The sequence below is a fragment of the Peromyscus leucopus genome, chromosome X (genome assembly GCF_004664715.2).
Source record: "Peromyscus leucopus breed LL Stock chromosome X, UCI_PerLeu_2.1, whole genome shotgun sequence".
NCBI classification, from domain to species: domain Eukaryota; kingdom Metazoa; phylum Chordata; class Mammalia; order Rodentia; family Cricetidae; genus Peromyscus; species Peromyscus leucopus.
The window spans coordinates 5281512-5309031 of NC_051083.1; the positions used below are offsets into that span (position 1 = coordinate 5281512).

The 27520-nt window shown below is 40.4% G+C and overlaps 1 pseudogene; it reads right to left on the minus strand.

Annotated features, from left to right (window-relative positions):
• Nucleotides 1-7079: 7079 nt before the first annotated feature.
• Nucleotides 7080-27503, minus strand: LOC114703044 (annotated as a pseudogene).
• Between the last annotated feature and the right edge of the window lie 17 nt (nt 27504-27520).

Genomic DNA, 27520 nt, shown 5'->3' on the forward strand with positions numbered 1-27520 from the left:
CTTAAAGCTCCTAGGGACCATGGCCTGGTCAATATTCTAATCTTGGCTGATTGGTGCTGGTTTTGGATTTATGGACTCTAGTTATGAAAAAGTAAATCTCCATTTTGTGTTTGTTTGTTTCTCCATGCTGAGGATTGACTGAATCGCCTCCTGCATGCTAGGCAAGCATTACATCCCCAGCCTTAAATTTATGGTATATTGTTTAGACAGAGTCATACAATGTAACCCTAGCTAGCCTGGAACTTCCTAGGTAGACCAGGCTGGCCTTGAACTCATAGAGATTCATGTGTCTGTCTTTGCATTCTGAGTGCTAGGATTACAGACATGCACTTCCAGGCTCACTTTTCAAATTTCTGTTTTTAAAATAGGAAACTAACACAGATACCAGAAGAGAGTGTTATTGTGACAGACGCCTAAAATTCAGCCTTGGAACAGGGAGAAACTGGAAGTTTGTTGAGAAACATAACTTTTAAAATTTTAGATTGCCGCCGGGCGGTGGTGGTGCACGCCTTTAATCCCAGCACTCGGGAGGCAGAGCCAGGTGGATCTCTGTGAGTTCGAGGCCAGCCTGGGCTACCAAGTGAGTTCCAGGAAAAGGCGCAAAGCTACACAGAGAAACCCCGTCTCGAAAAACCAAAAAAAAAAAAAAAAATTTAGATTGCCTAAAACAAACCGTTAGTAGAAACATGGATATTGAAGCCATTTTGAGAGAAGAATGTGGTAGAAAAAGCCAATAGATCATGTTAGATAATTCATATATTAGCAGAAGGCTGGTATAAATATGACCATTACAGATGCTGATAAAGAGGGCCCAGAAGAAAATGAGGAACAAGTTATTAGGAACCATAGAAGGTGCTGGAGAGATGGCTCAGTGGTTGAGAGCACTGCTGCTCTTGAAGAGAACTAGAGTTAGGTTCCCAATACCTACATCAAGAACTGGAGATGTACTTCAGTTGGTAAACTTCTTTCTTAACATGTACAAAACCCTGGGTTCAATTCCCAGTACTGCACAAAACTAGGTGTAGCGGTACACACCTGTATCTAGCCCTTGTGAGGTGAAGGAGGGGAGATCAGGAGGTCAAGGTCATCCTAGACTACAGAGCAAGTCTAAACCCAGCCTGGGTTATAGGAAACCTTATCTCAAAAAAACAAAACGAACACAACTCCAATGTAATCAAAACAAAAAAAGTCTCCCCCAATGATTACCCCCGAAATAAATCCAAGACCGAAAGCATCCAACGGCTGAGCATGGTGGCCAAGGCAGAAAGATCAGAAATTCAAGTACAGCTTCAACTACCAAGGGAGCTAGAGGCCAACCTGCTACATAAAACCTTGTCTCAAAAAAGTAATCCCCTAAAACCCAGACTAACTCTAAGCCCCTCCCCCAAAAATACCCAAATAAACAAAAAAGAGGACATGAATTTGAAGGAGAGCAAGCAGGGGTGTATTTGGGAGGGTTTGGAGAAAGGAAAGGGAAGGAAGAAAAGTTGTAGTTAAATTACAGTCTCAAAAAATTTTTAAAAATCCAAGGTCAAAAGCATCCAACAGCCACATATGGTAAGTCATGCTTGTAATTGCAGCAAACAGAGGCTAAGGCAGAAGGATAGTGGTGAGTTCAAAGCCATTCTAGGCCATATACAAGACTGTCTCGGTTAGGTATGTACCTCAGCTGGTAGAGTGCTTGCCTAGCATGTGTAAAGCCACAGGCTATGCCTTAGCCCCCAAGGCACTGCTGGCAAAAATTCACAATTGTCTCTAACTTCAGCTCTAGCAGATCTGACATCTAGCATTGTGGGTACCTGCACATATATGGCAGACACAGACACTCACATACATTAAAAATAGATGTTTTTAAAACTACCTATCAATTCTGGTAGCTTCTTTGCATGGTTTCTTTAGTTTCTTAATTGTTCAATCATATCAAATATAGATAATTTCTCTTATCTGATATTTGATATGATTATTTCTTTTTTTTGGCCATACTTTTATTTACTACATATACTATAAACATATACAATACATGCTACAAAAAAAAAACATTTTTTAAAATTTAACTGTCAAGAAAGTGTATAGTGTTATAATACAATGGCACATGTTCATATTTTATTTCAAATTGGTTTGCTTATCACCCATTTCAAACCATTAATAGTGAAATGTTACTTGTGGAAAATTAAAATTATCATTTTGCATTATTAATAAACAATTCCAACAAATTAATAAGAATTAACCATGTCAAATAAAAAGATTTATTTATTTATTATGTATACAGAAGAGGGTGCCAGATCTCATTGCAGATGGTTGTGAGCCACCATGTGGGTGCTAGGAATTGAACTCAGGACCTCTGAAAAAGCAGTTGGTGCTCTTAACCTCTGAGCCATCTCTCCAGCCCGATTATTTCTTTTTTTAAAGATTTATTTATTTATTATGATACAGAAGAGGGTGCCAGATTTCATTACAGATGGTTGTGAGCCACCATGTGGGTGCTGGGAATTGAACTCAAAACCTCTGGAAGAACAATCGGTGCTCTTAACCTCTGAGCCATCTCTCCAGCCCAATTATTTCTTTTTTTAAAAAGATTTATTTTTATTTTTATGTGCATGAGTATTTTGCCTGTCTGAATGTATGTGCACCACATGTTTTCCTGGTGCCCACAAAGATTAGATTGCTTGGAGCTAGAGTTGTGAGTGGCTGTGAGACACCATGTGGATGCTGGAACCGAACCTGGATCCTCTGAAAGAGCAGTAAGTGCTTCTAACTACTGAGTCATCTCTCCAGCCTCATTGTTTGTGTTTATTTTTATTTTTGAGGCAAGGTCTCTCTACATAGTCCTGTCTGTCCTGTAACTCACTATGTAGACCAGGCTGGAGTCAAACTCAGAGGTCTGCCTGCCTCTGCCAGGTTTATTTCTTCTTTTGTTATTGTATTAGTTCAATGGCATCTTAGAAATCTTCAAGCATTTCAAAACCAAATATAAAAGGATTTATGAAAGTAAGGAAGGGCCAGGCGGTGGTGGCACACACCTTTAATCCCAGTACTTGGGAGGCAGAGCCAGGCTGATTTCTGTGAGTTCAAGGCCAGCCTGGTATACAAAGCGAGATCCAGGACAGGCACCAAAACTACACAGAGAAACCCTGTCTCAAAAAACCAAAAAAAAAAAAAAAAAAAAAAAAAAAAAAAAAGGAAAAGAAAGAAAGTAGGGAAGGAAATCAGGTGTGGCCAGCCGGAACTACATAGTGAAACTCTGGTTCAAAAAAAGTAGTTAAGATAGAGGCATGCAGAGATAAACCAAATATATAGGAAGAAACTATATAAACAAGGGAAATGAATAGTGAATTCTGACAGGAAGTTATCCCTCTAAAATATATTCAGTTTTAAAGGGGTTTTATTCTTGCAAATTTGCCTATTATTTATTTTTATTTCTCCCCATTATTTATTTATTTGGTTGTTCAAGACAGGATTTCTCTGTGTAGCCTTGACTGCCATGGAACTCACTCTGTAGACCAGGCTGGCCTTGAACTCACAGAGCTCTGCCTGCCTCTGCCTCCCGAGTGCTGGGGCTAAAGTATGCACCACCAGCAAATTTATTTTCTGTAACCTCTCTGAAGTTTCAAATCATTCTCTCACATTTCAAAATGAATGTTTCTCTAAACCACAGCAAATTAAACTATTATGATTCTATAAATGATACTACATTTATAGCTTTTCTTTCCAGTCAGTCTCTCCCTACCTAAGTCTTGATTGTTTTTATTTGCTTCAGCAAAAACAGTTCGATGATGTTACATGTCATACCATACACCAGACTAAATTCTAATTAGATTAAAGGTTTTAATTAAACATTGAGAAAATATTAAGACTAATTTTCTTTTAAAAAGGTGTCCCAAGGTTTGTTGAAAAAAATTACAGAACAGCCAAAAAGATTAAAATGGCTTCACATGGTGTTTAGAAATTCATCCCTACTGTAGGTTGAATGACTTGCATGTTGGACAGACTGCTGAAGTCCAGAAGCTTTAGTGTTTCCTTGGTGTCAGGATTTATCTCAGACATCTCCCAATCCAGGGCTGAGACCTCAGGAACATAATTATCTCTCCTCTTCTCCTGCAACTTGATAGAGCTTTCTTTCACAGAAATCTGCTTCGGATGTATAACATAGCCTGCTAGCTTGTTGGGGAAGTTTCTTGCTGGGGATAATGGCAATGTCCTTGCATACCCACTTCTTAGTATCTTGGTGTGGAAGTCCTTAACCAAGCACATATTTTTTTTTTTTTTTTTTTGTTTTTTTTTTTTTTTGTTTGTTTGTGAAATTATCTTTTTGCACACTGTGAAGATGTTTCTTTGCCAAGGCACATTCTTATTGGTTTAATAAAAAGCTAAATGGCCATTAGCTAGGCAGGAGGTATAGGTGGGCCAGCCAAACACAGAGGACACTGGGAAGAAGAAAGGAAGTGTCACCAGGAGATGCAGAGGGAGCAAGACATGCTGGAGGACAGGTAAAGCCACAAGCCATGTGGCAATATGTAGATTAATAGAAATGGGTTAAATTTAAGTTGTAAGAGCTAGTTAGTAACAAGTCTAAGCTATGGCCAAGCTTTTATAATTAATAATGTCTCCCTGTCATTACTGAGGAGCCAGCAGTACCAATGAAAAGGTCCAAGTACAGTAGTAGTACTTCTAGATGATGATCATGGCCACCTGCACCACTTCAGTATGAATGAAGCCTCATGTTGTTGGGTACTAGTAAAAGAGGCAAGACTATTTTTCTAATACTACCTGGAATCTCTGCATGCATAGTGTATCTGTCTTGTTTGCAACTATAATCTTTGGACCAGATCTTTTCTGCTCAATTTTACATATAGACATGTTGGCCATTAAGTAAATATGTGTGGGGGACTGGTGGTACAAAATTAATATATCTCAAATTTCCCTTACCTCTTGTTTCTATCCTATGCTGATGATGCCAAAGTTAGAATAACTAAGATTTTTCAAGGCTTACAGGTATATCATGACCTTGGATTATGGCATACCAATCAACAGATTTCCCTGCATCTCATTCCAGACCTCTGAAGCCCAAGCAATGCCTGTTAAGTCTCCAGTTAGTAGTCCTTTTCTATGTCTCTCTCTTTTTTCTATGTCTCTCTTGTCTCTCCTTTGCCTAGGGATAAAAGAAGGTTGAAACTGTATGCTGAGTTAAGATGGTCGTGGGGTGGTTGAGACAAGTTCTCACTATGTAACCCTGGTTGATTTGGTCCTCTCACCTCTGTGGTACATTTATTTAGTAATTAAGCTTTAAACTATCCAAATCAGAAATTGACTGACACAAGGAAAATATGTCTTATCAACAATAAGGAATATATATCTGAAGCCCAACAGGGGTGGCACATGCCTTTGATCTCAGTACTCAGGAGACAGAGGTAGGTAGATCTCCCAGTTTGAGGCCAGCCTGGTCTACAGAGCAAGTTCCCAGACAGCCAGGGCTACAACAGAAAAACCCTGTCTCAAAATAATAAAAGAATATTTATCTGTACCTCATAATTAATAAGCAAACAGAAATCATTTTTTGTGGTGCTAGAGATTGAATTTAATATTTTGCACATGCTCTGCAGTACTATACCACTAAGCTACACACCTAGGCTGTTTGACATGTGTAGTGGGTAGCCATTCCAGCTTGGATCTGGAAGTTCCAACCCCCATTGAGACTCTGGCAACTGTCACGCCTACGAGGCGGGGCGAGGAGAGGCGCTGGATGGGCCAGCGCTCTCTCTGTGCGCTCTCTCTGTGCCTGGACCCTGGACGGTGGAGGTTGACTGTGCAGAGCTCCAGAGAACACCGCTGGATTGCGATACACCTTCCCCAGACCCCCGCAACCTATCTATTCCTTCATTTGTAAGTCATCCACTAAATAAATCTTCCTTTTAACTACGTGGAGTGGCCTTTATAATTTCCCCAATAGACATGGAGTCTTGCTATGTTGCCCAGGCTGGCTTCCATATGTAATCCTGCCTGCACCTGTATACTCCCAAAGCTGGCAAGATAAACTCAAGTTAAACAGCTCAACTAACACATTTACATAATGTTGAACCCAACAACTGAAGGCAGCCTTTTCAAATAAAACAGGAAATAGTTTTGAAAACTGGCCCTGTACTTGAGACCTCAAAGGAGTTTCATCAAAGTTCATATTCAGTATAATTCAAATGAACTTTCAGTCCACAAATCAGGCTAAAAATAACTCTCATAGGATTAACTTTTCTTTTTTTTTTTCTGAAACAAGGTCTTGCACTATTGTCCAGGCTGGCCTGAAACTTGTGATCCTCAGCCTCCGGAGCACTGAGAACAAAATTCATGTTTTATTTGTTTTGGAAATGAAACATTGTGTTAGGAACTGTAACATTCCTGGCACTCCCTCTACATTCCTTCTTTGGGACATTAATTCTGAGAACAGAGACTCAATAGACTGAAGAAGGCTAAATCAGGAATAGCCATCATGGGCAGCATTTTCACCTCTGGAACCAAAAACCACTGGACACATCTGCACTTAACTGCTTTTGCTTTTTCCTCTCCACCTTCCAGAAAGCACCAATTCCATCGCCTTCTAAATCTTGGAAAATGTCTGCAAGTTTTGCCCTTGGCTGCTAAATAATTCACCCATAATCCATGACGACTTCCTCCACAGATCCTTGGTCCTCAGTGTAGAATCATCTACAAAGGTGAAACACCCGCTGCCAGGGACTTTAGTTTCCGGGCCTAAGTCTGACACTATGACACCTCCTCCTTTCTCCTGTCCCATCTCCCACACCTAGCAACTACAAAAGTTCGGTTACTGCCCAGATGCTAGTCGTTTCCAGCAGAAAACCCAACCTATTTGTGGCTCCAGTCAGTGTCAGAGCTCGTGACAGTGGCGCCGCCAGGTGGGCTCTGAGGGCTGTCACAGGAGCTGTGGGTGTCACAGGAGCTGTGGGTGTCACAGGAGGCGTGGGTGGCATAGGACTGGAACTGCTGGGGGGAGGGCTGTCTAGGGTCTCTGTCCTGAGGCCTGACTGAGCCACCTTATGCCGCCCGCCATCTCCCAACGCCCGCCATCTCCCTCACCCGAGAAGCCCCACTAGGGAAGATGAGGTGCCCCGGGGTGGAATGACCATCCTTCCAAGATGTTGGTTCCGGTAGAGACTCTCCCAAGGCACCAACCACCTGGTTTGACGAACGAAAGTCACCGAAGAACCTCGGAAAGCCTGCCTCTTCTTGGACTGGCATGCCCACATAGACTCAGGGTACGTGCACCTGGTGTTATTGTTGGCAAATGATGACTTGCTCACTGGCACTGCGCTCACTGGCACTGCGTATGTACCCAGGCAGTCCAGGGACTCAAAGGCCGTTCCAAGTAGCTTGAGGGACCTGAGTGAGTTTAACAGATTTACTGCTAGTTAAGTACTGATGTAAGATCTTTACACAGAGGTGTTGGGACATGGATTTAAAGTTTCTCACGGTACAGTGAGTTGACTGGGGTTTGTGGGAAAATGATGCAATCATTTAGTGTCTGGGATGAAAGATGGGAAGGAACCCTGGAGTAAGTGACCCAAGGTCTTTAGGGTGTTGGGTATCTGTGAGCATGAAGAATCACTGCTGGGTGAGTGATGTCTGTGACGTGATCTTGGGTTCATTTTGTGTGTTTTGAAGTCTATGAAATCAGATCTGCATCATGTAGGAGTCAGTAACAAGCGAACAAGTTTCTGAAATACTATTTAAAAATTTGTTTTAACTTTGCTGGTCCTTATGTGTCTTGCCTTAATTTCTGCCCTTGATTATATCTGCCCTTTCATTATTTCTTTGGTTTTTTCTTAATATTTTATTCTTATTTGTGTATTTAGAAGTGCTAAGGATTGAACCCATAGCCTTGAACATGCTAGGTAGGTGCTCTCTCTTAGCAGTGTCTTGTTCTTTTGTAGATTTTTGAGACAGTCTTTTTGGCCCAAATGGCTTGGAACTCTGTATAGTTCAATCTGACCTCCAATTTGGGATCCTTTGTCTCAACATCCCGAATGCTGGGATTACAGACATGTGTCCCACAACTGGCTTATGTTGCAAGTTGTCATTATTTTCATTGTTACTGTTTGTGATGTATGTGTGAATGCTTGCATGCATGCCACAGCACAAGTGTGGAGGTTTCCAAAAGTTGCCCCTGACCTCCACACTTTTGGAACTTAGTTCTCTCCTTTCATTGTAGGTTCTGGTGATCAAACTCAGGTGGTTAGGTTTGCCCAGCAAATAATTTTACCTTTAGATTCATCTCACCAGATCTGCAAGTTTTGACATGTAAGATTTTGACTACAAGTTATTTCTATTGTTTTCTGATTTCTGTTGTGATTATTCTCTCAGATTCCTCTAATCCCTCATTATTTAAGTATGAGATTTTGTGGGGATTTTTTTCCTTTTTTTTTAATGAAATTTTGATTTACCAAACTGTTAACATTTTTATTATTAGTTTTTAAATTGTGGCCAAAGACTGTCAGGTGAGCTTAGTCTTTAGATTCAGGGATTGATGTTGAACATATACCACCAAATCATTTTCCAAAAATAATTTTATTGATGTGTGTGTGTGTGTGTGTGTGTGTGTGTGTGTGTGTGTGTGTTTCATGAGCCATGTCACAGATGTGGAAAAGAGAGGACAATTTGGAGGCATGTGTTCTCTCCACCTTGCTTTTGAAGCAGGATCTCTCTTGTTTCTGCATTGTCTATTCCTGTCTCTGCCTCCCATTTCCCCCAAAGGAGTGCTGGGATTACAGATGCACACCACTGCATTTGGCATTTTATGTGGGTTCTGGGGATCAAACTCAGATTATCAGGTTTCTCTGGCAAGTGCTTTTATCAACTGGCCATCTCCCTGTTCCCCTCATTTTTAAGATTTATTTCTATTACTTTTAATGATATATCTGTATGTGGATGTGCATGTGAATGCAGGTGCCTAAAGAGGTCAGAGGGATCCTCCTGGAGCTAGAGTTACAGGTGGTTGTGAGCCACCTGAAATGAGTGCTAGAAATTGAAGTTGGCCCTTTGGGAGAACAATACATGCTCTTAGTCACTGAGCCATCTCTCTAGGTGCCACCCCCTCCCCAATTTTATTTTATAAAATTGGAATTCCTACCAGGAACATATAAAAGAGGGGCTCATTCAAATATCCTCTCTCATACAAATATTGTTGCTTCTTTTTACATTTTTCCCCATTCCCGTGGCCAAATACAACAGTAGCTGTAGTTTGCTTCGATGTATATTTTCCCAACAACCAGTGATTGGATATTTTTCATAATTACTAGCCATTGAATATATTTTTAAAGTTTTTATGTCTTCTGCTCTTCTTTAAGTGATCTGTTACTGATTTGTGAATATTAACCTTCTGCCACTTTTTATAACTAATAAGTTATTATAACTAATAAGTTGTTTTTAAGTATTTTTTGAGACAGGGCCTCTCTACATAACCCTAGCTGTCTGGAACTCTTTACAGAGATTCACCTGCCTCAGCACACCCCCCATGCAGGAATTAGAAGCATGTGCCACCACACTCGGACCCAAATATATGTTTTATTTCTGAACTATAATTTATAGCTGGAGAGTTTTTCTCCAGGTCCCGTCAAGTCCCAGCAGTCCTGCAGCCCATTTATAAAATAAACACACAGACGCTTACATTATTTAAACTGTTTGGCCTAATGGCTCAGGCTTTATGTTATCTAAGTTTTTTTTTTATCTTAAATTAACTCATTTTTATTAATCTATATCTTGCCACCTGGCTCGTGGATTACTGATACATTGCATTTTGCTCCTCATCAGGGCAGCTGGCAGCATCTCTTTGACTCCACCTTTCTGTTCCCCCAATTCTCTTCTCTGCTAGTCCCGCCTATACTTCCTGCCTGGCTACTGGCCTATCAGCATTTTATTTATCAATCAATCATAGCAACATATATTTACAGCATACAGGACATCCCTCAGCACTTTCCCTTTTCTGTTTATTCAAAAAGGAAGATTTTAACTTTAACATAGTAAAATTACATATAACAAAACAATTACCAAGTAAGAATTACAGTTACAACATTTAGTCTATTTATAATATCCAGTCGATTTGTATTTGGCAGAATTAAAGAAGATATCCTATCTATCCTATATTTGTGAGTCTAAGGTTTCATATCTAACTTATCTTTTATCATAACTAAGGAAATTATAACTATCTAATCTTTAACTACATCAAAGACCTCAGAAGGATATACTATTATCTGAGAAATGGGAGAAGGACACAAGCAACTTTCGGGAGTCTTGCGACAGTAGACAGAGACAGCTGGCAGCCTGGACAGTCATCCAAAGTTTTTTGTAAAGTTGGGGCATCTGTCTTCAGCCCACAGGCCTAGAGTCTCTCAGTCACTTTTTTATGTGTCCTGTAGAATGTATGGCAGTTTCTTCTGTAAAACAGGAACCTGAAGGACCATTTTGTCAAGCAAAGTTCAGTGGTCACCTTTCTATGGGTCCTGCATGTCCAGTTGATCAAGCAGTCCAGGCAAGAACAGTTTCTTGCCCAAGTGGCTATTTTTGCCAAGGTAAAGATAAACTCCATATGGAGTGTTTTTGATACCCATTCTCCTCTCTGAAGTAAATCGGTGCTGCTAGGAGCAGACATGTCTCACTGTCCAGAAAGTCTAAATTTTTAAAACATTTTAAATGTCATATTCTGTAGGTCTTTGAAGTGCTTAAAGATTACCTGTCTATCTGAAATATATCCATGTATACCTAGAAAACAACAAGACTGGGTTTGGGGATTTAGCTCAGTGGTAGAGTGCTTGCCTAGCAAGCACAAGGCCCTGGGTTTGGTCCTCAGCTCTGGAAAAAGAAAAGAAAAGAAAAGAATAGAAAAGAAAAGAATATGACTGTAAGTTTGACTATCATAGAAGACTATTAATTTGTATTTTTTAATGATCCATTACAATCTAAATGAGTTACATAAACATAATACCTCAAACAAGAGTAGAAATATACATACAGTATAACAAAATTAACTTTAAATTTGTATCAATAAACTAAAATCCATAGCAATGTAAAACATTTTTTTTTGTGTGTGTGTGTGTTTTTTGTGTTTTTCGAGACAGGGTTTCTCTGTGTAGCTTTGCGCCTTTCCTGGAACTCACTTGGTAGCCCAGGCTGGCCTCGAACTCACAGAGATCCGCCTGCCTCTGCCTCCCAAGTGCTGGGATTAAAGGCGTGCACCACCACCGCCCAGCCCAACAATGTAAAACATTTTTAAGCAAGTTGTTGATCTTTAAAAGTAGGTTTAACAATCTATCCTTTTATCCTATCATATCTATATCCTATATATCTATATTATATCCCCCTTTCTTCTTTTAGAAAGATATTGTATTTATAATTAACCTGTTTCAAATAAAAATATTGGTTTTTCTCTGTCCCACACCAGAGGGATCTTCTGATATGGGACATAAGAACCTCTCAACCTTTTTTTTAGAAATATGTTTGGGTTTAGAGAAGAAGTGAGCCAATTTCATCTTTAAAGCCAACTTGGTATATTTGGGAATTTTGGGCATAGTTTTTTATATTATTTTTTGTTGGATGGGGGTGCTGTATTCTTATGGGGACATAAAGAAAAGTTTAGGATTATGGAGTAGTCCATGAGGGTGTATTGTCTGAGCCAGTTGCCTTGAAACTGCTTTGAATGTTGGATCATCTGGGCCATGGTGTCATTAGAGACCTTTTAGGTGGTCTTAGCTGGTCAAACCTGATGAACCATAATCTGGAATAAATCTATAGCCTCTGGCTTTCTGTGGAAACAAAAGCAGAGCCTCCTTTTTAAAGCAACATATCCTTATATCCAAATTTTGAAGTCAAGGTACATATTGGCTTAACTCAACAGCTTTTACAATCAAATGTCTTTTTGTAGATAAGAATCTCAAAGACAACATAATCCAGATTCTCTACATGATATCCATCTTTACGTGGCTTATTTTTTATATTATTTTCACTTTTTTAAAAGACTTTTTTTTTAAACTATGTTTCTTATATAACTGTGTATTTTTTTCTTTTAAGCCTATGTACATTTTTACACATATTGTAAACCATTTAAAGTCTTGTTCCATCTGAATCTGTCTTATTGTGTAACTATTGTTTTAAACTGTAGCATTACTAGGGCTAAATAACAGCTTTGGCTGCTGGCTTTGCCCACCTCAGTTTCCCAACATGGAGATGGTACTTTTACCCCCAGCTTTGGAGGAACCATGGTCACCACCGGAGGCAGTGGGCCTATGCCTCTATCAAAGCAGCGTGTAGCCCAGAAACCTTTTTTTTTTTTTTTGTACTAGCAAAGGCTAAATCCACCACGAAGTGTAATGTGCTGCTTGCAGATGCCTCATTCTTGCCATACTGTAGGTCAAGCACACATGCCAGGAATCTACTATGGTAGCTCAAACCCACAGGCTGCCGCTAACTTGAGAGAAACAACTAGGAAACTGTTTTTAGCTCCATTTTACAATCTTTTTTTATCATGTTTTAGGTGGAAACTCTTGCCCTACATTGGGCGCCATTTATAGCTGGAGAGTTTCTCTCTGGGTCTTGTCAAGCCCCGGCAGTCCTGCAGCCCATTTAATAACACAGAGGCTTATATTACTTAACTGTTTGGCCTAATGGCTCAGGCTTTTTGTTATCTGGCTTTTTTATCTTAAATTAACTCATTTTTATTAATCTATATCTTGCCACGTGGCTTGTGGTTTACCGCTACTTTACATTTTGCTCCTCATCAGGGTGGCTGGCAGCATCTCTTTGACTCCACCTTTCTGTTCCCCCAATTCTCCTCTCTGCTAGTCCCACCTATACTTCCTGCCTGGCTACTGGCCAATCAGCATTTTATTTATCAATCAATCATAGCAACATATATTTACAGCATACAGGACATCCCACAACAATAATTTGTTCTTCTGACATATATATATATTCCTTCTAAAGAATAAATTGACTTTGAAGATACTTTTAAGTTTTAAAATAAATAGTGCTATTGATGCTGTTATTTTTGGCATTTTCTTTAATATTCTTGAATATTATTTTATTTTACCTATTTAATGTTTTTTTTTTTTTAATACAGGGCTTCTCTGTGTAACAGCCCTGGCTGTCTTAGAACTTGCTTTGTAGACCATACTGGCCTTGAACTCAAGAAATACACCTACCTCTGCCTCTCAAGTGCTGGGATTAAAGATGTGTGCCACCATACCTGGCCAGTTTTTTTTAATTGTGTGTGTGTGTGTGTGTGTGTGTGTGTGTGTGTGTGTGTGTGTATTATGGTAATACACACATAGAGGTCTGAGGACAACTTGCAGAAGTTGAGAGTAAAGATCATTATCCAGATTCTTTGGTCAAATTAAGCAAGTTTTATTTTCTGCCAGATGTGGGGTTTGAAAAAAAATAGCTTTGAACACAGATGATATGGTATATATAGTCCAGCAAAACTGCAAGACTAGGGTGTATTCAAGGGTTGGAGGATTTCCAGAGGAATTTTGATTAGTAGGAACTTGGCTGGACATTTCAAAATTATTTGGCAGAGCATCTTATCTTATCAGGGAACATTCAAGGTGTTCTCCCATACCATACCATAGAGTAGGGAACATGTCAAATTCCAGAAACAGGTTAAAGCATGGCCAACTTGAATTTTGCAGCAAACAGAAGAACTTTCTTTGGCTTTTTGGCAAAATGTCTTCCATCCTTAAGATGGAGTCAGGATGATCCATCACTCTCCTTCTACCATATGGATTCTGGTTATTGAACTATCGACTGGCTTGGTGACAAGTGTATTTACCCAGTGAGATGTCATGGGTCTTCTCACCTCCTTTTTCTTGAGACAAAGTCTTTCTACATATACTGTGATGGCTATTGAAAAACAACTTGACTACATCTGAAACTAAAACCCCAAAATGTAGGACACACCTATGAGGGATTTTTTCTTTAATTTGAAGTAGGAAGATCCACTTTTAATCTGGATCTTTGAGGTAGGAAGACATGCCTTTAATCTAGATCTTTAATTCAGATCATTAATCTAGATCCAAACTGGGCCATACCTTCTGCTGGAATCCTATATAAGGACATGGAATAAGAAAGATTTTGCTCTTTGCCTGCTTGCCCAAACCTTGCTAGAAAGTCCATTCCTTCATTGGTGTTAGAGCCTACTTCTTCAGGATTCCATTGTATACTGAAGACCTGCTGAGACTTCTACCCTCATGGACTGAGCAACTACTGGATCCTTAGGTTTTCCATCCACATCCAGCTGTTGTTGGATTAGCTGGACCACAGTCTATAAGTCCTTCTAATAAATCCCCTTTCTGTATTTATGTAGAGATTCATTTTTTTAAGTTCTGTTAGTTTAGGAAATCCTGACTAATACATATACATATATACATACATACATACATACATACATACATACATACATACATGGTTGTTCTGTGTAGCTAAAGGTAGCCTCAAAGTCATGATTCTCCTGCCTCAGCATCTCAAGTGCTGGGATTATAGATATATACTACAATACCTGGCCAACATTTTTTTTTCTGAACATAAAAACAGGTTATAATTTAAAAGTCCAGGGTTATTTTAAACAGTAAAATATTTTCTCTGTAGAAAATAGTATAAATGATAACATTTCCCAATAAGCCCTTTTAAGCCAAATGATAGCTGTATTATACATATAAATACTGATTAGATTCTGGAATACAGAAGAGACCTATCTTCATCTGTTCAGAGAACTATGTTTTACTTAAGTTGAGTAAGTGCTATTCCTATTCATCTTCCCCTTCACCATTTGATTTATAGCAGACATTTTTCTATAGGCTAATCCATAATCTAAAAAGATTTTAGTCTCCCCTCCTGAAAGTATGGCCAGCATTTTCTTTCATCAGCTTGATATAGTACAAATTATTTTCCTAATAGTGAAACATTTCTTCTTTTAAATATGATAAAACTGAGGGCTGAAGAGATTGTCCAGACTTTAGGTAAAGTGATTGCTTGAAAGTGTGATGCCCTGAGTTCAGATCCCCAAATCCCATGTAAATAGCTGGTTGGAAAGTTGGGCGTGGTGAACAAGCCTTTAATCCTAGCACGTGGGAGGCAGAAGCAGGGATATTTCGGTGAGTTCAAGGCCAGCCTGGTCTACATAGTGAGTTGCAGGCCAGCCAGTGCTATGTAGTAAGACCCTGTCTCAAAAAGCAAACCAAAACCAATCTGCCAACCAAAATAAACAAAACAACCTCCTCAAACAAACCACAATGCATACTTTTGTTCTATTTCCATGGAGAAAATCTGTTGATTTTGTAATTTTATTTCTTATCCAATCTAATTATCAAATTCTAATATGAAAGCTAGTTGCTTTTTATAGTTTGTGGCTTTTCCTGGATATTATATCACATTCTGTTAAAAGTGATAGTCTTCTTTTCAAATGTTTATTCTAATTATGTCATGTTCTATTATATTAGCTATTAGTGTTCAGAGCAATGTCGAGTGGTACTTGTAATGTCAAGTAGCACTTGTAAGAGAATATTACTATTTATTACTGATGTTAATGAAAATAATGAACATTTTAATTTGAAAGTTAAAGGTAATTGTTTATTCATTTATTGATTTATTCATTCAACAAACATTTATTGAATATCTGCCACATGCCAAGACACCAGGTTTGAAACACTGTTCAGACACTTACTAGCACTATTGAATTCACTTATCATAAAATTTATCTATCATATATCATGGAGAGGTTTTACCCTTTTCACAAATTTTTGAGTGCATTATACCAATGTTACCTATAGATACAGTATTGTCTTGTATTGCTGGAGAGTTTCTCTCCAGCTCCTGCCAAGCCCTCCCTGGCAGTCCCGCAGCCTACTTACAAAATAAACACACAGACACTTATATTATTTAAACTGTTTAGCCTAATGGCTCAGGCTTCTTGCTATCTAGTTCCTATATTTCAAATTAACCCATATCTATTAGTCTATAAGTTGCCATGTGGCTCGTAGCTTACTGGTACCTTACATCTTGCTTTTCATGGTAGCAGCTGGCAGCATCTCCCTGTCTCAGCCTTCCACTTCCCAGAATTCTCTCTCTTTGTCCCACCTATACTTTGTGGTGGTATTTTGTTCCCCAAAATATTGTGAACCCTAATAAACTTATCTGGGGTCAGAGAACAGAAAAACCACTAGATACTTAGGATAGGCAGTGGTAGCACACGCCTTTAATCCTAGCATTCCAGAGGCAGAAATCAATGTGTTCAAGGATACAGCCAAGCACGGTGACTTTAATCCCAGAAAGCCGAGCCTTTAATCCCAGGGAGTGGTGGTAGAAAACAGAAAGGTATATAAGGTGTGATGACCAGAAACTAGAAGCTTTTAGCTGGTTAAGCTTCAGGCTTTCCAGCAGCAGTTCATCTGAGAGCCTTTGGGATGAGGACACAAAAGCTTCCAGTCTGAGGAAACAAGACCAGATGAGAAGTTGGCCAGGTGAGGTTAGCTGTGGCTTGTTCTGCTTCTCTGACCTTCCAGAATTCATCCCAATAACTGGCCACAGGTTTAATTTTATTAATAAGACCTTTAAGATTCATGCTACAATACTTCCTGCCTGGCTACTGGCCAATCAGCATTTTATTTATCAGTCAATCATCCACAGAAGTCTTGTACAACAGGACACTAGAACTTAATTATCTTGTATAAGTGAAAATTTATCCCTGCTGATATGATTTGGATATGCTTTTATTATTGTACTGGCTGGTTTTGTGTGTCAACTTGACACAAATTAGAGTCTTCAGAGAGGAAGGAGCCTCAGTTAAGGAAATGCCTCAATGAGATCCAGCTGTAAGGCATTTTCTCAGTGATGAGTGGGGAGGGCCCAGCCTTTGTTGGTTGTTGCCTGCCATCCCTGGGCTGCTGGTTCTGGGTTCTACAGGAAGGTGGGCTGATTAAGCCAGGGGAAGCAAGCCAGTAAGCAGCACCTCTCCATGACCTCTGTATCAGCTCCTGCCTCCAGAATTCTCACCTGTTTGAGTTCCTGTCCTGACTTCCATGATGAACCCTTTTCTCCCCAACTTGCTTTTTGATCATGGTGTTTCATCACAGCAATATAAACCCTAACTAAGACAATTATGTTCCCCAAAAGGTTCCTGTTCTAGAAACTTGGTCCTCAGTGAAGTGGTATTAAGATGGTGGAAATTTTAAGATGTGGGATCTAATGGAAACATAGTTAGGTCGTTGGGGTTGCCTCACAGAAAGGGGCAATGCTCTTCAGAGACCTCAGTTCCCATGAAAGTGAATTGTTAAAAATAAAAAAAACAAGGTAGGATCCTGAATCCTTCTGGCTTCTTGTTTCATTGTGTAAACTCTTTTGCATGTATTCTCATCATTGTGATGCCACCCACCATGAAGGCCACTGCATCTTGGCCTTTCAGCCTCCAAAACCCAGCCTAATATCCAACCTTGGATATTTTGTTACAACAACAGAAAATGAGCTAACACATCTGTTGAACAGAAACTTCATTTTTCCTCCCCTCAGCCTTTGGCAACACCAATCCTATAATGTACTCTCATCAATTTAACTATTTCAAAAGTAGTCTCCCTCAGTATCTGAGGGGAAAATGGTAACAGATACCAAAATCTGCAAATGCCCAAGTACCCTTTTAAAAATTGCATGTTATTTGCATATAACCTTTGAACATCCTCTTGTGTGTGAAATCATCTCTATATTACTTGTCATACCTAATATAATATAAATGATATGGAAATAGTTATGCTGTATTGAGTAGAAAATAATATGAAAAATGTATATGTGCAGGTGTTTTTCAAATATTTTGTTTTCAGTTGTCAGATCTGTGGACAGTGAACATATTGATATGAAGAGATACCTGTACTCATTTCTTTTTATTACTGAATAAAATTGCATGGTACATTTTGTTTATCCATTTGTCAGTTAATGGACATTTAAGTTGTCTCCACTTTTTAGTTACTACCAGTAATTCAACTGTGAGCATCAGTGCACAATTTATTATATAGACAGATTTATTTTTCCTTTGTAAAGGAAAGTAAGTTGTTGGCGTGCATTTTTTGGCTAGGTCTGAGAGATTGGCAGGAGAAAGAGCATAAATATTTATTTAATATAAGTTTTATAAGGCATAGGAGTCTTTATAAAGAAATGAAAACTGCGCCGGGTGGTGGTGGTGGTGGTGGTGGTGGTGGCGCACGCCTTTAATCCCAGCACTCGGGAGGCAGAGCCAAGCGGATCTCTGTGAGTTCAAGGCCAGCCTGGGCTACCAAGTGAGTTCTAGGAAAGGCGCAAAGCTACACAGAGAAACCCTGTCTTGAAAAACCAAAAAAGAAAGAAAGAAAGAAAGAAAGAAAGGAAGAAGGAAGAAGAAAGAAAGAAAGAAAGAAAGAAAGAAAGAAAGAAAGAAAGAAAGAAAGAAAGAAAGAAAGAAAGAAAGAAAGAAAGAAAGAAAGAAATGAAAACTGAGTGCAAGAGTGAGTGAGCGTATATAATCCCAGCAACTGGGAAGTTTGGGAAAGAGGATCATGAGATTGGGAATTCAAATCTAGCCTGTACTACTCAACAAGGCACTGCCTCCAAAACTAAAAAAAGAATCTGAGCCAGGAATGTAGTTTAGTGATAGAATATTTGTCTAACATGCAACAAACACACACATATACACACAAAGACCTAAAGAAGTAAGTTCAATCAATTATACTAGATCTGGGGAAAAGTAAATTATGAAAAGGTAACTAAATAATGTGGGGAGGTTTAAAACATAAAATCTCAAAATTCCCTGGGTGTCAACTGCCTGTTGATAAAAAAATATTGCTTTTTTTAGTTCATTTTAGATTTATTTATTTTATTATTTTATGCGTATAAGTGTTTTGCCTGCATCTATGTATATAGGTGCATGCCTGGTGGCCCTTGGAGGCCAAAAAGGAGTGTCAGATACCCTGGGAGTAGGTAAAAGGGTATAAGGCGCTAGTTTGGTCGGTGCTGGATACCGTGGCAGTGCTGGTTTGGTCGGCAGTGGAGGAGTCACAAGCAGAAGAGTCACAAGCCATGGTTACCAGAGTTAGAATGGGCTTTATTAAAGAGAAGAGGGGATAGGAAAAAGAGAGAGAGACTGAGAGCAGTTAGAGTGTGGAGAGAGATTGTGGGGGTGCACATCCAGCCTTTAGTCTGGGATGCAGTGGCCCGCTGATGATGTAATAAGGCGCCAGAGCCATGCATATACAGAATCCTTACAGTAGGATTATGGATGATTGTGATCCGTCATGTGTGTGCTGGCAATGGAAACCTGGTCCTCTGCAAGACAAACAAGTGCTCTCAACTCCCAAACCAACTCTCTAGACTCCTTGCTATTCTTTTTATATCACCTTTTCTTTTTTAAAATTTACTCTATTGAAGTATATTGCCGAGCACTTGCTCAGCTATATTCATATCAGCATTGTTTGTAATAGCCAGAACCTGGAAACAACCTAGATGCCCTTCAACTGAAGAATGGATAAATAAAATGTGGTACATATACACAATGGAATACTACTCAGCAGAGAAAAACAATGACATCATGAGGTTTGCAAGCAAATGGATGGATCTAGAAAAAATCATCCTGAGTGAGGTAACCCAGACTCAGAAAGACAAATATGGTATGTACTCACTAATAGGAAGATGATAATGACATATGTTTAAAGAAGCTAGACCTTACCAGTCAGGGCTGGGCACCTTGTATCCGTGCCTTAGCAGCTGCAGAGCTCCTTATTCGGGAATCAAAGAAGCTAAGTTTTGGGTCATCCATTACTGTTTTCTCTCACCATAATCTGTCCCATCTTTTAACTTATAAAGGCTTACAAGCTTTACCTCCTTCCCGAGTTCTTTCTCTCCAGGTGGCATTACTAGAGGATGCCACACTTACTTTCCGGACTTGTCCACCTCTTAACATTTCAAGCCTCCTCCCTCAACCTAACGCTGACTACTCTCCTTCTCATTCCTGCACTGAAACCTTAGAGGAGCTGTTTCCTCACCCTTCACACATACAGGAGGGCACATTGCCTCAGGCTACTTATACCTGGTACACAGATGGCAGCTCCTTCCTATATGAAGGGACCCGTAAGGCGGGCTATGCCATAGTGTCAGACACTCAGGTGGTAGAAGCACAGGCATTGCCCACACACACCACTAACCAACAGGCTGAGCTGATAGCTCTCACCCGTGCCTTCCAATTGGCACAGGGACAATCTCTAAGTGTTTACACAGACTCCAAATATGCTTTTCATATCCTCCTGTCCCACACTGCTATTTGGAGGGAGTGTGGACTTCTCACAGCAAAAGGAGGATCCATATCTAACTCAGGTCAAATAATGGCCATGTTGGAGGCTTCCCACCTCCCCAGGGCTATAGGAATTGTCCACTGCCGGTCTCATCAGACTGACAGCTCCATCATCACTAGGGGAAACAACCGGGCTGACCAGGCAGCCAGAACAGCGGCCCTCCAGGGCCAAGTCTCACCTCACCCACCACAGGGAATCCATACAGTACAGCCTACACCCTCACAGGAAACTCCGGACACCAGACAAATTCTTTCCTATCTACACCAACTCTTTCATTCTAATAATCTTGCTCTGTCTCAATTCGTAAAAGCTCACCTGCAGCCCACCTCTGAGGATTTACAGTTTTTAAGAACTATTACTGCCTCTTGTGAGATCTGCCAAAAAACAGATCCCAATACCAAGTACAGGAGTCAGCCTTTTCCCACCCACTAGGCTAGAGTTTCCCTTCCAGGGACTGACTGGCAGCTTGATTTTACCCATATGCCCACCATCAGAAAAATTAAATATCTCCTTCTGATGGTGGACTCATTTTCGAACTGGGTGGAGGCGTATCCTATCTCTAATAAGTGGGCTCAGACAGTTGCAGACCTCCTTCTCCGAGAAATTATTCCTCGGTTTGGAGTCCCTGCTTCTCTCCAGTCTGATAATGGTCCAGAGTTCACTTCCCAGATTTCTCAGACACTAGCTAAAGGCCCTTAATATCTCATGGAATTTCCATATTCCATACCGCCCCCAGTCCTCAGGAAAGGTGGAGCGTACCAACTGGTTTTTAAAAACTATTCTTACTAAGATGTCACAGGAACTTCATCTCGACTGGGTAAGATTATTGCCTCTAGCTCTCCTCAGGCTCAGGGCTCTTCCTAAAAAGCCTCTTTCAATCTCTCCATTTGAACTAATGTATGGAAGGCCAGTTCTAACACCAGGTCTTTTTTCCAAGCCTCCAACTGTTACATATAGCCTGTTAACTCCTCTTTTATGTCACCTAAGGTCTATTCTATGGAGCTATGTGGACTGTTCACTGCCTCAGCCATGTGACAATCCTTGCCCATCTCCAATACACATTAGGGATCAGGTTCTTCTCTTTCCTCCAGGCCAGAGCCCTTTACCCCTTCCCCCTAAGTGGCAGGGACCCTTCAAAGTAATTCTTGTAACCCCCACAGCTGCTAAACTTGAGGGCTTTCCTCACTGGGTCCACCTGTCTCACCTAAAACCTTTTATCTCACCTCCATCTCAGAAAAATCTCTCTTCATATACAGCGAAACAAACAGGGCCTCTCACTCTCAAGCTCCAGAGGACATCAGGATCCACTGCCTTGTCACCAATTCCAGAGGAATAAGGTAACACCCCTTCCTTTCCCAACCAGGGCCACACAGAGCCGGAGGCAAAAAGGACCACCCAAGGGCTGGAGAGATGGCTCAGAGGTTAAGAGCACTGACTGTTCTTCCAGGGGTCCTGAGTTCAATTCCCAGCAACCACATGGTGGCTCACAACCATCTGTAATGAGATTTGGCGCCCTCTTCTGTATACTTAATAAATAAATAAATCTAAAAAAAAAAAGGACCACCCAAAATATCCAGGCAGTAAGGAATAATGTAATACAACAATCTGTCATTGTTCAATACTCAGCAACTGATCACCTGTGTTTCCTAAATGCTAACCTAATAAGGGAAAGAGGTGTATTAAATAAACTACCTCCAGCAAGGCTTGCCTAAGGAAAACAGGTGCCTTAAACAAACTACCTCTAATGAGGCTTGTCTCAGATAGAAATTAAGCAGAATACTAAGGCCAGATCTACCTCAGGTAAATGTCACATGCCTCTATCTGGGCAGGCCAGATCTACCTCAGACAAATGCCAACTCCAAAATAAAATAATAATGATTCTTTCTCTCTAAGCTCTTTCCATGTCAACAGTATCTTGTCAAACAGAAGGTCCCCAGCCACAACATGGATGGACAGCTGCAGAACGAGGAGACGGCAGAACGTCATTCCAGGACCTCCACCATCATCCCAGGACTTCACAAGATACCCCTCATCCCCCAAGAGCCAACCAACACCCACTATTCAGCTGGAAGCAGTCTTTGAGAGAAATGTCGTCCCCGTACCCAGTCAACCACAATTTTTTTTCTTTTTTTAAAAACAAAAGAGTCAGGGATGAAGGGTTTACAACACGCCCCCACGGTCGCATATACCAGGCAGACACTTCCGCCTAGCCAATTCCAGGTCAGGATAGGCATTTCTGGGTCAGGGCGTCTCTCGTAACCAGGATACCCGGCAGACCTGGACACCTCCACCTAGCCAGTTCCAGGTCAAGATAGCCATTTCCAGGTCAAGGCATCTTGTGTGACCAGGATCCGTGACGTTACATGGCCACATAAGCACACAACGTGACCATGTGGTCTACGCACACTCTTGGAGTAGTGATATGACCTGGCCACGCCCAGCCGGTTTTAAAGCGGAGCGCCATGTTCCCGGTTCCTTCTTCTTCTCCACGCACATGTCTCTCCCACAGGGCTGCACACTCTGTCCCTTTATCTCTAATAAAGCTCTTATAAGCAGATTCTGTTGTGTTTCGTGACATTTCCTTGCAGGGTAAGAACACAACGCGGCTAAATAACTAACAAGGTGGAGCGTACCAACCAGTCTTTAAAAACTATTCTTGCTAAGATGTCACAGGAACTTCACCTTGTCTGGGTAAGATTATTGCCTCTAGCTCTCCTTAGGCTCAGGGCTCTTCCTAAAAAGCCTCTTTCAATTTCTCCATTTGAACTAATGTATGGAAGGCCAGTTCTAACACCAGGTCTTTTATCCAAGCCTCCAACTGTTACAGATAGCCTGTTAACTCCTCTTTTATGTCACCTAAGGTCTATCCTATGGAGCTACGCAGACTGTTCCTTACCTCAGCCGTGTGACAATAATTGTCCACCTCCAATACACATAGGGGATCAGGTTCTTCTCTTCCCTCCAGGCCAGTGCCATTCACTTCTTTCCCCTAAGTGGCAGGGACCCTTCAAGGTAATTCTCGTGAGTCCTACAGCTGCTAAACTCAAGGACTTTCCTCACTGGGTCCACCTATCTCATCTAAAACCTTTTATCTCACCTCCATCCCAGAAAAATCTCTCTTCATATACAGTGAAATAAACAGGGCCTCTCACTCTCAAGCTCCAGAGGACATCAGGATCCACTGCCTTGTCACCAGTTCCAGAGGAATAAGGTAACACCCCTTCCTTTCCCAACCAGGGCCACACAGAGCCGGAGGCAAAAAGGACCACCCAAAATATCCAGGCGGTAAGGAATAATGTAATACAACAATCTGTCATTGTTCAATACTCAGCAACTGATCACCTGTGTTTCCTAAATGCTAACCTAATAAGGGAAACAGGTGCCTTAAATAAACTACCTCTAATAAGGCTTGTCTCAGATAGAAATTAAGCAGAGTACTAAGACCAGATCTACCTCAGGTAAATGTCACATGTCTCCATCTGGGCAGGCCAGATCTACCTCAGATAAATGCCAACTCCAAAAATAAAATAATAATGATTCTTTTTTCTCTAGGCTTTTTCTATGTCAACAGTATCTTGTCAAACAGAAGGTTCCCAGCCACACCACGAAGGATGGACAGCTGCAGAACAAGGGGACAGCAGAACAAGGGGACAGCAGAACGTCATTCCAGAACCTCCCCACCATCATCCCAGGACTTCACAAACTACCCTCCCCATTTCCCCCAAGAGCCAACTGACGCCCACTATTCAGCCAGAAGCAGTCTTATAGAGAAACATCACCCCGTACCCACTCAACCACAATTTTTTTTCTTTTTTTTTAAAAGAAGTGTCAGGGATGATGGATTCACAACACGACCCCATGGTTGGGCGTGTTTGCATATGCCCGGTGGACCTGGACACTTCTGCCTAGCCAGTTCCAGGTCAAAATAGCCATTTCCAGGTCAAGGCGTCTCTCGTGACCAGGATCCGTGACTTTGCATGGTTACGTGAGAGCGTGCAACACAACCATGTGATCTACGCACATGCGTGGAGTAGTTACGTCGACCTGTGCATGCCCAGCCTTTATAAGCTGGCTCCATATTCCCGGCTGCCTTCTTCTTCCTCTTCTTCTTCTTCTTCTCTACACATGTGTTTTCCATAGGCCTGGGCACTCTCTGTCCCTTTCATCTTAATAAAACTCTTATTAGCGGATTCTGTCGTGTTTCGTGACATTTCCTCGCAGGGTAAGAGCACCGCAAAATAACTAATATTTGTTCAGTACAGGTGCAACTATGGTCAGCATACCCACATAGTACACACCAGCAATAATACAGTGTTTTCTTTCAGCACTTGCACATTAATTTTGTAAGGAACTGTCTTAATTTATGTGCTTCTTTTTATATCTTGATATCTGGTGGAGTAAAAGACTGTTTAAAAGATTTGAACAGAGCTGTGTGGAATGGTTCTCACCTGCAATCCCAGCCTTCAGCAGGCTGATGTAGAACTGTTGAGTGAGTGTAAGGCTTGCGCTTCACAACTACTTCAAGACCAACCCTGTCTCAAAAAACTGGGGGAAAAAAGAGTTCCGCCCCCCAAAAACAACCCCAAACAAACCACCAAAATCAAATCTAAACAATAACAGAAAACTTGGGCTACAGTAAAATCAAGTCCTGTTTACCAGCAAAGTTAAGAGGTACAAAATTGAAACCAAGTCACAGTGGGAAAAGATAACTGCAATATATGTAGTAGATAAATGATTGCTATCTCAACTATATCTAGAGTTTCAATAAATCATTAAGAAAAGGTGAGAGAATTAGGAACCACAATAACCTCACAAAGATCTAAATAGCAAATAAGTAAATGAACAAAATATAAACTACAAAGTTGTAGTGGCATTCCTGCTGAGCTCCACCTGGCCTGGCTCCAGAGAGTAGTACCTAGCCCTAATCCGTCTTTTGTTTAGCAGACACCTTTTGTTTCCCTTGCTGCCCTTTATGTGAATCTTGTCTCAGAGTTTCCCAAGGATACAAAGGCCTATGCAAAACTTGATTCGGGAAACCGTGGTACCTGACAAATCGAGGAATTTGCACTTAGTGTTGTATTGTTGGGAGCTCCTTTCAGGTTGTTTTGAGCATATGGATATTAACTGGCTAAACTGTAATGGGGAGAAATAAAAATGCCTGAGGCCAAGGGAAGATGCTTCAATCCTTCGAGGCTGAAACCCCCTGCAGCCATGAAAGGCTAGAATCATTCTTAAAGATGCCTCTGAACCTTCATTCCACGGATCTGTGTCAACCCATACACCCATGTCGCGACCACACAGTTATACAAAGTAATCTCCATGTCCTCTAGAAATTAGTAAAATGCATAAAGAAAAAGAACAAACAAATAAATCAATAAAATAGACAGTTTTGGAAGGGCCTCCCACAATGGACAAGGTAGTGTTTTCAGCAAGTAGTGTTAGATCATCTCAAATTATAACCAATCTGTAAATAAATTCATATTTCTATTTCTCTACATATTATGTCCTCTTCTCCTAAAAAGGATAAGCATTTGAACTCAGAGCCAGGCTGTATGGACAGTAACAATACCACACACCAAAAACCATTCCTAGATTTGCTTTTTTTGTTGTTTTAACAATACAACTTCAAAAAATTATGTATTATCATTAGAGAAGTATGCAGATGTGTGTGATGTCAGAAGACAATTTTATGTAGTTGGTTCTCTCTTTCCACTCTTAAATGGATTCAGAGGATCAAACTTAAGTCTTTAGAGTTGCACAGAAAGTACTTTTACCACTAAGACATCTTACCAACACATTAGTAAAACATTTACAAGAAAGCATTAAACATATTTATGACTTTGCTATAGATAAAGATTTTCAGAAAAGACATGAATACCAACCACAAAGGGAAAATGATAAAAGACTATGGTATACTTTTGATCAATTCTTTGCATTGTTATGTACACTTGATAGGAAATGATTATGTAAAAAATTGTATTTGTCACCTCCTATAGTTCATGTTGACCTTTTAAAACTTGCTTGTTTAACACATGTCCTTTTTTGTAATATTGAGGCTTGAACCTAGAACATTGTATATGCTATGCAAGTGCTCTACCATTGAGCTACATCCCCAGCTCCCATTTATCAAATTTTCAAATACACTAAAATAGTAACTGTAATCCTTCTATTCATAGAAATCTACAGTTATGCATAACTACAGGCTTGTACCCTTTGACCCACAGCTCACCATTTCCTTCCTTTTACTGCCCCTTAGTCTCTACACAGCAAAAGAAAGAATGAATAAAATTAAAAGTCAGCCTATGGATCAGGAAAAATATTATAAACAAAATATCTGATAACAGGTAAAATCCAGACTATATAAGCAATTCATAAAATACAGTATCAGAAAACCAAATAACCTGAGTGTAAAACATGTAAAAGATCTGAATTCATATTTTTCCAAAGAAGATGCAAATATGATCAACAGGTACGTGAAAGGGATTTTTGTTTGTTTGGTTGGTTGGGTTTTTTTTGTTTGTTTGTTTTTGAGACAGGGTTTTTCTGTGTAGTTTTGGTGCCTGTCCTGAATATCTCTCTGTAGACCCAGCTGGCCTTGCACTCACAGAGAGGCATGCATTGCCACTGCCCAGCCGAAAGGGTATTTTTATGGTGAAAAAAAAATATGTATTTAGAATTAGCCAGCTGAATTCAGTTTGGATGATCCCAATTTTGTTGGCAACATCCAGAGCATCATAAACAGGAGCCAACTGAATATGTGCCTTCTCCTCTGCATCAGGCCTTATAAGGATATTGACTTTGGTCACACCAGTGTCATAGAGTTTATTCACAGCCTATTTGATCTGGTGCTTGTTGCCCTTGGCATCCACAATGAATGCATTGATTCTATCTTCCTCATGGCTGACTCAGTGGTCAGGGAGAATTGGATGATGTCATAATGGTCAAGCTTGTTTCTCCTGGGTGCGATCTTTCCAGGGTATTTGGGCTGCCTCTGGAGCCCCAAGGTCTTGGGCTGCCAGAAGATGGGTGACATGCAGATCTTTTTGTGGTCATGGATACTTTTTGGCACTGCCTTGTTGGCATCAAGGCTTTCACATTGGCTTCAGCTTGGTTAGGGGCAGAAGCTTTCTTCTTAGCTTTTGGTACCATCTGGGCTAATTGATTAT